Source organism: Salmo salar, unplaced genomic scaffold, assembly GCF_905237065.1.
Source record: "Salmo salar unplaced genomic scaffold, Ssal_v3.1, whole genome shotgun sequence".
Classification (NCBI taxonomy): domain Eukaryota; kingdom Metazoa; phylum Chordata; class Actinopteri; order Salmoniformes; family Salmonidae; genus Salmo; species Salmo salar.
Window position 1 is genome coordinate 273858 of NW_025548157.1, and position 12148 is coordinate 286005.

The window sequence follows — 12148 nt, forward strand, 5'->3', positions numbered from 1 at the left end:
TGTGATGGTCTGGTAGAGTGATGACTGACCCTCTGGTCTGGTAGAGTGATGACTGACCCTCTGGTCTGTGATGGTCTGGTAGAGGGATGACTGACCCTCTGGTCTGGTAGAGGGATGACTGACCCTCTGGTCTTTGATGGTCTGGTAGAGTGATGACTGACCCTCTGGTCTGGTAGAGTGATGACTGACCCTCTGGTCTGGTAGAGTGATGACTGACCCTCTGGTCTGGTAGAGGGATGACTGACCCTCTGGTCTGGTAGAGGGATGACTGACCCTCTGGTCTGGTAGAGTGATGACTGACCCTCTGGTGGTCTGTGATGGTCTGGTAGAGTGATGACTGACCCTCTGGTCTGGTAGAGTGATGACTGACCCTCTGGTGGTCTGTGATGGTCTGGTAGAGGGATGACTGACCCTCTGGTGGTCTGTGATGGTCTGGATGATTGATGACTGACCCTATGAGGAAGACCTGAAAGATCGGACATCGATGTCAGTGAAGACCTCTCTTCAACATGTGTTCAAGAACTGACCATAAAGACATTTATTAAGCCCTACCTGAAATACAATTAATGAGCTCTACATTAAAGATATTTGATAACCTATTGGTCTGTTATGACTGTCCGTCTTTGACTGGGTGGGACCTAAGGTACTATAACTGATCCTATTGGTCTGTTATGACTGTGTGTCTTTGACAGGGTGGGGACCTAAGGTACTATAACTGATCCTATTGGTCTGTTATGACTGTGTGTCTTTGACTGGGTGGGACCTAAGGTACTATAACTGATCCTATTGGTCTGTTATGACTGTGTGTCTTTGACAGGGTGGGACCTAAGGTACTATAACTGATCCTATTGGTCTGTTATGACTGTCTGTCTTTGACAGGGTGGGACCTAAGGTACTATAACTGATCCTATTGGTCTGTTATGACTGTCCGTCTTTGACTGGGTGGGACCTAAGGTACTATAACTGATCCTATTGGTCTGTTATGACTGTGTGTCTTTGACAGGGTGGGGACCTAAGGTACTATAACTGATCCTATTGGTCTGTTATGACTGTGTGTCTTTGACAGGGTGGGACCTAAGGTACTATAACTGATCCTATTGGTCTGTTATGACTGTGTGTCTTTGACTGGGTGGGACCTAAGGTACTATAACTGATCCTATTGGTCTGTTATGACTGTGTGTCTTTGACAGGGTGGGACCTAAGGTACTATAACTGATCCTATTGGTCTGTTATGACTGTCTGTCTTTGACAGGGTGGGACCTAAGGTACTATAACTGATCCTATTGGTCTGTAATCATGTCACTATAACAATTTAAAATGCTGTTCTGAATGTACCATTTTATATCAAAATAACAATTTCATAATTCAACTATTTATAAGCTCTTTAATCAATATATTGTACAGAAAGACTAAGTTATCATATCACAGTATTGTTGAATTAAACTATTTATAAGCTCTTTAATCAATATATTGTACAGAAAGACTAAGTTATTTTACCACAGTATTGTTGAATTAAACTATTTATAAGCACTTTAATCAATATATTGTACAGAAATAATAAATTATCATATCACAGTATTGTTGAATTAAACTATTTATAAGCACTTTAATCAATATATTGTACAGAAAGACTAAGTTATTATACCACAGTATTGTTGAATTAAACTATTTATAAGCACTTAAAACAATATATTGTACAGAAATAATAAATTATCATATCACAGTATTGTTGAATTAAACTATTTATAAGCTCTTTAATCAATATATTGTACAGAAAGACTAAGTTATTTTACCACAGTATTGTTGAATTAAACTATTTATAAGCACTTTAATCAATATATTGTACAGAAAGACTAAGTTATTTTACCACACTATTGTTGAATTAAACTATTTATAAGCTCTTTAATCAATATATTGTACAGAAAGACTAAGTTATTTTACCACAGTATTGTTGAATTAAACTATTTATAAGCACTTTAATCAATATATTGTACAGAAAGACTAAGTTATTATACCACAGTATTGTTGAATTCAACTAACGGTATAATTTAATCCCTGTGTCTCGTGATCACCGTCGATCAGTTTCATTGGATGTTTGTTTTGTGTGTTTTAATTGGCTAACAGCGAGAAAAAGGGGTCGTGGACGTCACGTCTCTCTGTACACTGATTGGTTTGTATGTTTGGCGGACTTCGTCTTCCTGGTAAAGTGAGTTGAGTGTGAGCTTTCCGACCGGTGACAGCTGCACAGCCTGGGGGACTTGGTGGGTACCCAGATAAATAAATTACTCTTTATTCAACGTTACATAGCTTATATTTATGCTTTTTTTTTTAATAGCTTGGTTAGCGTGTGGTTTTTAGGGGGGTGAATTGTACCACTTTTGTTAGCTAAGAAACTCATAGCTAAGTTAGCTAGATATACAATGTGTAACTTGTAACTTTTCGTTGAATATGTGAAAGTCCTATTTAATTTTTATTATTTGTTATTATGCATTAATTGAACATTTTCTATTTAGTCAAATCAGCTGTAAATATCGTAAATGCCGTGAAACAGCGAGACCTCGTGTCACCAGACAGCTGAAACAGGAGGGTCAGTGCTATACGGGATCCTTGGGACGGTCCCCCCCTAATTAACCCGTTCCTTACCTACAGATAAACACCAACGACATTTAGTTATTATACAAGTCTTTTACCTTAATAACCATAAAACTACTTCAACTAACATTTCTGCTAGGGACGACCCTGGATAACACTGTCATCAAATGGACTCAAACTAGCCACACGTTCAATCATTATGAACCCAAAAATACAGCGATCAGTTTCTCTCTCTGTCATAGAAAACGTCTAACGAGCAGCGCCCACAATGTGTTGTGTTGTGTTGTGTGTGTGGAAGAGCCTTTAGTAACGAGTCTCTCATAACGGAACGAATGTAATAAAACGTCCACATCATGACGGTTAAACCCAGAGAGGTATTTCAGAACAGGATGCTTCAGGAAACACTGGTTCCACAGTGGACCAGTCAGTCCGATAGCAAGGCGTTGTTGTCATTTTATAAACAGGTGATGATCGGCAGAAATAAGGCGGTGTTGTTTAAAACAGAGGCCGGAATAGACCTGCTGTCGTTAGGACCTCAGCGTTGTTAGAAACAGAGGCCGGAATAGACCTGCTGTCATTAGGACCTCAGTGTTGTTAGAAACAGAGGCCGGAATAGACCTGCTGTCATTAGGACCTCAGCGTTGTTAGAAACAGAGGCCAGAATAGACCTGCTGTCATTAGGACCTCAGTGCTGTTAAAAACAGAGGCTGGAATAGACCTGCTGTCATTAGGACCTCAGTGTTGTTAGAAACAGAGGCCGGAATAGACCTGCTGTCATTAGGACCTCAGTGTTGTTAAAAACAGAGACCAGAATAGACCTGCTGTCATTAGGACCTCAGTGTTGTTAAAAACAGAGGCCGGAATAGACCTGCTGTCGTTAGGACCTCAGTGTTGTTAGAAACAGAGACCAGAATAGACCTGCTGTCGTTAGGACCTCAGCGTTGTTAGAAACAGAGGCCGGAATAGACCTGCTGTCATTAGGACCTCAGTGTTGTTAGAAACAGAGGCCGGAATAGACCTGCTGTCATTAGGACCTCAGTGTTGTTAGAAACAGAGGCCGGAATAGACCTGCTGTCATTAGGACCTCAGTGCTGTTAGACATCGAGGCCAGAATAGACCTGCTGTCATTAGGACCTCAGTGTTGTTAGAAACAGAGGCCGGAATAGACCTGCTGTCATTAGGACCTCAGTGTTGTTAGAAACAGAGGCCGGAATAGACCTGCTGTCATTAGGACCTCAGTGCTGTTAGAAACAGAGGCCAGAATAGACCTGCTGTCATTAGGACCTCAGTGTTGTTAGAAACAGAGGCCGGAATAGACCTGCTGTCATTAGGACCTCAGTGTTGTTAGAAACAGAGACCGGAATAGACCTGTTGTCACTAGGACCTCAGTGCTGTTAGAAACAGAGGCCAGAATAGACCTGCTGTCATTAGGACCTCAGCGTTGTTAGAAACAGAGGCCGGAATAGACCTGCTGTCATTAGGACCTCAGTGTTGTTAGAAACAGAGGCCGGAATAGACCTGCTGTCATTAGGACCTCAGCGTTGTTAGAAACAGAGGCCAGAATAGACCTGCTGTCGTTAGGACCTCAGTGTTTAAAACAGAGGCCAGAATAGACCTGCTGTCATTAGGACCTCAGTGTTGTTAGAAACAGAGGCCAGAATAGACCTGCTGTCATTAGGACTGTGTGTTTAAAACAGAGGCCAGAATAGACCTGCTGTCGTTAGGACCTCAGTGTTGTTAAAAACAGAGGCCAGAATAGACCTGCTGTCATTAGGACCTCAGTGTTGTTAGAAACAGAGGCCAGAATAGACCTGCTGTCGTTAGGACCTCAGTGCTGTTAAAAACAGAGGCCAGAATAGACCTGCTGTCATTAGGACCTCAGTGTTTAAAACAGAGGCCAGAATAGACCTGCTGTCATTAGGACCTCAGTGTTTAAAACAGAGGCCAGAATAGACCTGCTGTCATTAGGACCTCAGTGTTTAAAACAGAGGCCAGAATAGACCTGCTGTCATTAGGACCTCAGTGTTGTTAGAAACAGAGGCCGGAATAGACCTGCTGTCATTAGGACCTCAGTGCTGTTAAAAACAGAGGCCAGAATAGACCTGCTGTCATTAGGACCTCAGTGTCGTTAAAAACAGAGGCCAGAATAGACCTGCTGTCATTAGGACCTCAGTGTTGTTAGAAACAGAGGCCAGAATAGACCTGCTGTCATTAGGACCTCAGTGTTGTTAAAAACAGAGGCCAGAATAGACCTGCTGTCATTAGGACCTCAGCGTTGTTAGAAACAGAGGCCAGAATAGACCTGCTGTCGTTAGGACCTCAGTGTTGTTAGAAACAGAGGCCAGAATAGACCTGCTGTCATTAGGACCTCAGCGTTGTTAGAAACAGAGGCCAGAATAGACCTGCTGTCATTAGGACATCAGTGTTGTTAGAAACAGAGGCCAGAATAGACCTGCTGTCATTAGGACATCAGCGTTGTTAGAAACAGAGGCCAGAATAGACCTGCTGTCATTAGGACCTCAGTGTCGTTAGAAACAGAGGCCAGAATAGACCTGCTGTCATTAGGACCTCAGCGTTGTTAAAAACAGAGGCTGGAATAGACCTGCTGTCATTAGGACCTCAGCGTTGTTAGAAACAGAGGCCGGAATAGACCTGCTGTCGTTAGGACCTCAGTGCTGTTAAAAACAGAGGCCAGAATAGACCTGCTGTCATTAGGACCTCAGTGTTAGAAACAGAGGCCAGAATAGACCTGCTGTCATTAGGACCTCAGTGCTGTTAAAAACAGAGGCCGGAATAGACCTGCTGTCATTAGGACCTCAGTGTTTAAAACAGAGGCCGGAATAGACCTGCTGTCATTAGGACCTCAGTGTCGTTAAAAACAGAGGCCAGAATAGACCTGCTGTCATTAGGACCTCAGTGTTAGAAACAGAGGCCAGAATAGACCTGCTGTCATTAGGACCTCAGTGCTGTTAGAAACAGAGGCCAGAATAGACCTGCTGTCATTAGGACCTCAGTGCTGTTAAAAACAGAGGCTGGAATAGACCTGCTGTCATTAGGACCTCAGTGCTGTTAAAAACAGAGGCCAGAATAGACCTGCTGTCATTAGGACCTCAGTGTCGTTAAAAACAGAGGCCAGAATAGACCTGCTGTCATTAGGACCTCAGTGCTGTTAAAAACAGAGGCCAGAATAGACCTGCTGTCATTAGGACCTCAGTGCTGTTAAAAACAGAGGCCGGAATAGACCTGCTGTCGTTAGGACCTCAGTGCTGTTAAAAACAGAGGCCAGAATAGACCTGCTGTCATTAGGACCTCAGTGTTGTTAGAAACAGAGGCCAGAATAGACCTGCTGTCATTAGGACCTCAGCGTTGTTAGAAACAGAGGCCAGAATAGACCTGCTGTCATTAGGACATCAGCGTTGTTAAAAACAGAGGCCAGAATAGACCTGCTGTCATTAGGACCTCAGTGCTGTTAGAAACAGAGGCTGGAATAGACCTGCTGTCATTAGGACCTCAGTGTTGTTAAAAACAGAGGCCGGAATAGACCTGCTGTCGTTAGGACCTCAGTGTTGTTAGAAACAGAGGCCAGAATAGACCTGCTGTCATTAGGACCTCAGTGTTGTTAGAAACAGAGGCCGGAATAGACCTGCTGTCATTAGGACCTCAGTGCTGTTAAAAACAGAGGCCGGAATAGACCTGCTGTCGTTAGGACCTCAGTGTCGTTAAAAACAGAAGCCAGAATAGACCTGCTGTCATTAGGACTTCAGTGCTGTTAAAAACAGAGGCCAGAATAGACCTGCTGTCATTAGGACCTCAGCGTTGTTAGAAACAGAGGCTGGAATAGACCTGCTGTCATTAGGACCTCAGTGTTGTTAAAAACAGAGGCCAGAATAGACCTGCTGTCGTTAGGACTTCAGTGCTGTTAAAAACAGAGACCAGAATAGACCTGCTGTCATTAGGACCTCAGTGTCGTTAGAAACAGAGGCCAGAATAGACCTGCTGTCGTTAGGACCTCAGCGTTGTTAGAAACAGAGGCCAGAATAGACCTGCTGTCATTAGGACCTCAGTGTTGTTAAAAACAGAGGCCAGAATAGACCTGCTGTCGTTAGGACCTCAGCGTTGTTAGAAACAGAGGCCAGAATAGACCTGCTGTCATTAGGACCTCAGTGTTGTTAAAAACAGAAGCCGGAATAGACCTGCTGTCGTTAGGACTGTGTGTGATGTGATCAATCACTTTATTCCAGTTCAGAATAAATAAAATATGTATTTTATTTCAACAGTTCCAACCTAGACAGATATGAGTGTTTTTAATGGAGGGTAAATAAACACGAATGGATATTTATACGGATATTTAATGCCATTGTTATTTGTTTTATGCATAAGGGCAATGAAATGTACTGATATTTATGTAAAAGAGGCATATTTTCCTAAACTCTGAGTCCCGGGAAAATACAGAATTTCTAATTTGGGGTCGCAGGCTGAAAAACACAGAATGTGTTACTTCATCGCTCTCGGTCAGTGAGCTGACGGTGGCTGGTCTCTGTAATTTGGCCAAACTAGATAACAGAAGTCATGAGTCCTGCTGCTGTTACATCAGACACAGAGTGGCAGTGACAAGGGGTCGCGCCCTATTCCCTACATAGTGCCCTATTTCCACTACGGTCGTACCAACTGGCATCCTATTCCCTACATAGTGCCCTATTTCCACTAGGGTCGTACCAACTGGCACCCTATTCCCTACATAGTGCCCTATTTCCACTAGGGTCGTACCAACTGGCACCCTATTCCCTACATAGTGCCCTATTTCCACTAGGGTCGTACCAACTGGCTCTACTTCCACCAGGACCGTAGGGTTCTGATCAGTCCACTACTTCCACCAGGACCATAGGGTTCTGATCAGTCCACTACTTCCACCAGGACCGTAGGGTTCTGATCAGTCCACTACTTCCACCAGGACCATAGGGTTCTGATCAGTCCACTACTTCCACCAGGACCGTAGGGTTCTGATCAGTCCACTACTTCCACCAGGACCATAGGGTTCTGATCAGTCCACTACTTCCACCAGGACCGTAGGGTTCTGATCAGTCCACTACTTCCACCAGGACCATAGGGTTCTGATCAGTCCACTACTTCCACCAGGACCATAGGGTTCTGATCAGTCCACTACTTCCACCAGGACCATAGGGTTCTGATCAGTCCACTACTTCCACCAGGACCATAGGGTTCTGATCAGTCCACTACTTCCACCAGGACCATAGGGTTCTGATCAGTCCACTACTTCCACCAGGACCGTAGGGTTCTGATCAGTCCACTACTTCCACCAGGACCGTAGGGTTCTGGTTCTGATCAGTCCACTACTTCCACCAGGACCATAGGGTTCTGATCAGTCCACTACTTCCACCAGGACCGTAGGGTTCTGATCAGTCCACTACTTCCACCAGGACCATAGGGTTCTGATCAGTCCACTACTTCCACCAGGACCATAGGGTTCTGATCAGTCCACTACTTCCACCAGGACCATAGGGTTCTGATCAGTCCACTACTTCCACCAGGACCATAGGGTTCTGATCAGTCCACTACTTCCACCAGGACCATAGGGTTCTGATCAGTCCACTACTTCCACCAGGACCATAGGGTTCTGGTTCTGATCAGTCCACTACTTCCACCAGGACCGTAGGGTTCTGATCAGTCCACTACTTCCACCAGGACCGTAGGGTTCTGGTTCTGATCAGTCCACTACTTCCACCAGGACCGTAGGGTTCTGATCAGTCCACTACTTCCACCAGGACCATAGGGTTCTGATCAGTCCACTACTTCCACCAGGACCGTAGGGTTCTGGTTCTGATCAGTCCACTACTTCCACCAGGACCATAGGGTTCTGATCAGTCCACTACTTCCACCAGGACCGTAGGGTTCTGATCAGTCCACTACTTCCACCAGGACCGTAGGGTTCTGATCAGTCCACTACTTCCACCAGGACCATAGGGTTCTGGTTCTGGTCCGTGTAGTAATAGTGCGCCATTTTGTTTGTTGATGTAGGTCATGGTGACCCATAGTTATCTATCTAGTTAATCATTGTTGTCGTGAAGGCTGGATAGTTGTTGTTGTAACTCTGCATAGTTCTAGTCTAACAGGGTGATGGGTAGTTTCCTGAGCTCTTATCAAGTCCCTGTGGTCAAACGTTAACCACTGGACAGGACCGGACCAGAGCTCTTTATGGACCAGAACCTGGACAGGACCGGACCAGAGCTCTTTATGGACCAGAACCTGGACAGGACCGGACCAGAGCTCTTTATGGACCAGAACCTGGACAGGACCGGACCAGAGCTCTTTATGGACCAGAGCTCTTTATGGACCAGAGCCTGGACAGGACCGGACCAGAGCTCTTTATGGACCAGAGCTCTTTATGGACCAGAACCTGGACAGGACCGGACCAGAGCTCTTTATGGACCAGAGCTCTTTATGGACCAGAGCCTGGACAGGACCGGACCAGAGCTCTTTATGGACCAGAACCTGGACAGGACAGGACCAGAGCTCTTTATGGACCAGAGCCTGGACAGGACCGGACCAGAGCTCTTTATGGACCAGAGCTCTTTATGGACCAGAGCCTGGACAGGACCGGACCAGAGCTCTTTATGGACCAGAACCTGGACAGGACCGGACCAGACCAGAGCTCTTTATGGACCAGAGCCTGGACAGGACCGGACCAGAGCTCTTTATGGACCAGAACCTGGACAGGACCGGACCAGAGCTCTTTATGGACCAGAGCCTGGACAGGACCGGACCAGAGCTCTTTATGGACCAGAGCCTGGACAGGACCGGACCAGAGCTCTTTATGGACCAGAGCTCTTTATGGACCAGAGCCTGGACAGGACCGGACCAGAGCTCTTTATGGACCAGAGCTCTTTATGGACCAGAGCTCTTTATGGACCAGAACCTGGACAGGACCGGACCAGAGCTCTTGATGGACCAGAGCTCTTTATGGACCAGAGCCTGGACAGGACCGGACCAGAGCTCTTTATGGACCAGAGCTCTTTATGGACCAGAACCTGGACAGGACCGGACCAGAGCTCTTTATGGACCAGAGCTCGTTATGGACCAGAACCTGGACAGGACAGGACCAGAGCTCTTTATGGACCAGAGCCTGGACAGGACCGGACCAGAGCTCTTTATGGACCAGAGCTCTTTATGGACCAGAGTTCTTTATGGACCAGAACCTGGACAGGACCGGACCAGAGCTCTTTATGGACCAGAGCCTGGACAGGACCGGACCAGAGCACTTTATGGACCAGAACCTGGACCGGACCAGAGCTCTTTATGGACCAGAGCTCTTTATGGACCAGAACCTGGACAGGACCGGACCAGAGCTCTTTATGGACCAGAGCCTGGACAGGACCGGACCAGAGCACTTTATGGACCAGAACCTGGACAGGACAGGACCGGACCAGAGCTCTTTATGGACCAGAACCTGGACAGGACCAGAGCTCTTTATGGACCAGAGCTCTTTATGGACCAGAACCTGGACAGGACCGGACCAGAGCTCTTGGCTGTTGGTTTAAACGTGGCTGTTCCAGTGGTAACCTGACTAAATATAGTCCTGTTGGTTTAAACGTGGCTGTTCCAACCTGACTAAATATAGTCCTGTTGGTTTAAACGTGGCTGTTCCAGTGGTAACCTGACTAAATATAGTCCTGTTGGTTTAAACGTGGCTGTTCCAGTGATAACCTGACTAAATATAGTCCTGTTGGTTTAAACGTGGCTGTTCCAACCTGACTAAATATAGTCCTGTTGGTTTAAACGTGGCTGTTCCAACCTGACTAAATATAGTCCTGTTGGTTTAAACGTGGCTGTTCCAGTGGTAACCTGACTAAATATAGTCCTGTTGGTTTAAACGTGGCTGTTCCAGTGGTAACCTGACTAAATATAGTCCTGTTGGTTTAAACGTGGCTGTTCCAGTGGTAACCTGACTAAATATAGTCCTGTTGGTTTAAACGTGGCTGTTCCAGTGGTAACCTGACTAAATATAGTCCTGTTGGTTTAAACGTGGCTGTTCCAGTGGTAACCTGACTAAATATAGTCCTGTTGGTTTAAACGTGGCTGTTCCAGTGGTAACCTGACTAAATATAGTCCTGTTGGTTTAAACGTGGCTGTTCCAGTGGTAACCTGACTAAATATAGTCCTGTTGGTTTAAACCTGGCTGTTCCAACCTGACTAAATATAGTCCTGTTGGTTTAAACGTGGCTGTTCCAACCTGACTAAATATAGTCCTGTTGGTTTAAACGTGGCTGTTCCAACCTGACTAAATATAGTCCTGTTGGTTTAAACCTGGCTGTTCCAACCTGACTAAATATAGTCCTGTTGGTTTAAACGTGGCTGTTCCAGTGGTAACCTGACTAAATATAGTCCTGTTGGTTTAAACGTGGCTGTTCCAGTGGTAACCTGACTAAATATAGTCCTGTTGGTTTAAACGTGGCTGTTCCAGTGATAACCTGACTAAATATAGTCCTGTTGGTTTAAACGTGGCTGTTCCAGTGGTAACCTGACTAAATATAGTCCTGTTGGTTTAAACGTGGCTGTTCCAGTGATAACCTGACTAAATATAGTCCTGTTGGTTTAAACGTGGCTGTTCCAGTGGTAACCTGACTAAATATAGTCCTGTTGGTTTAAACGTGGCTGTTCCAGTGATTAACCTGACTAAATATAGTCCTGTTGGTTTAAACGTGGCTGTTCCAACCTGACTAAATATAGTCCTGTTGGTTTAAACGTGGCTGTTCCAACCTGACTAAATATAGTCCTGTTGGTTTAAACGTGGCTGTTCCAGTGGTAACCTGACTAAATATAGTCCTGTTGGTTTAAACGTGGCTGTTCCAGTGATAACCTGACTAAATATAGTCCTGTTGGTTTAAACGTGGCTGTTCCAGTGGTAACCTGACTAAATATAGTCCTGTTGGTTTAAACGTGGCTGTTCCAGTGGTAACCTGACTAAATATAGTCCTGTTGGTTTAAACGTGGCTGTTCCAACCTGACTAAATATAGTCCTGTTGGTTTAAACGTGGCTGTTCCAGTGGTAACCTGACTAAATATAGTCCTGTTGGTTTAAACGTGGCTGTTCCAGTGGTAACCTGACTAAATATAGTCCTGTTGGTTTAAACATGGCTGTTCCAGTGATAACCTGACTAAATATAGTCCTGTTGGTTTAAACGTGGCTGTTCCAACCTGACTAAATATAGTCCTGTTGGTTTAAACGTGGCTGTTCCAGTGGTAACCTGACTAAATATAGTCCTGTTGGTTTAAACGTGGCTGTTCCAACCTGACTAAATATAGTCCTGTTGGTTTAAACGTGGCTGTTCCAACCTGACTAAATATAGTCCTGTTGGTTTAAACGTGGCTGTTCCAACCTGACTAAATATAGTCCTGTTGGTTTAAACGTGGCTGTTCCAGTGATAACCTGACTAAATATAGTCCTGTTGGTTTAAACGTGGCTGTTCCAACCTGACTAAATATAGTCCTGTTGGTTTAAACGTGGCTGTTCCAGTGGTAACCTGACTAAATATAGTCC

At 45.1% G+C, this 12148-nt stretch overlaps 1 pseudogene; it reads left to right on the forward strand.

The window, feature by feature from the left end:
* The first annotated feature begins 2156 nt into the window (after window positions 1–2156).
* Window positions 2157–12148, forward strand: part of LOC106594472 (serine hydroxymethyltransferase, cytosolic-like) — a 49101-nt pseudogene continuing 39109 nt past the window's right edge.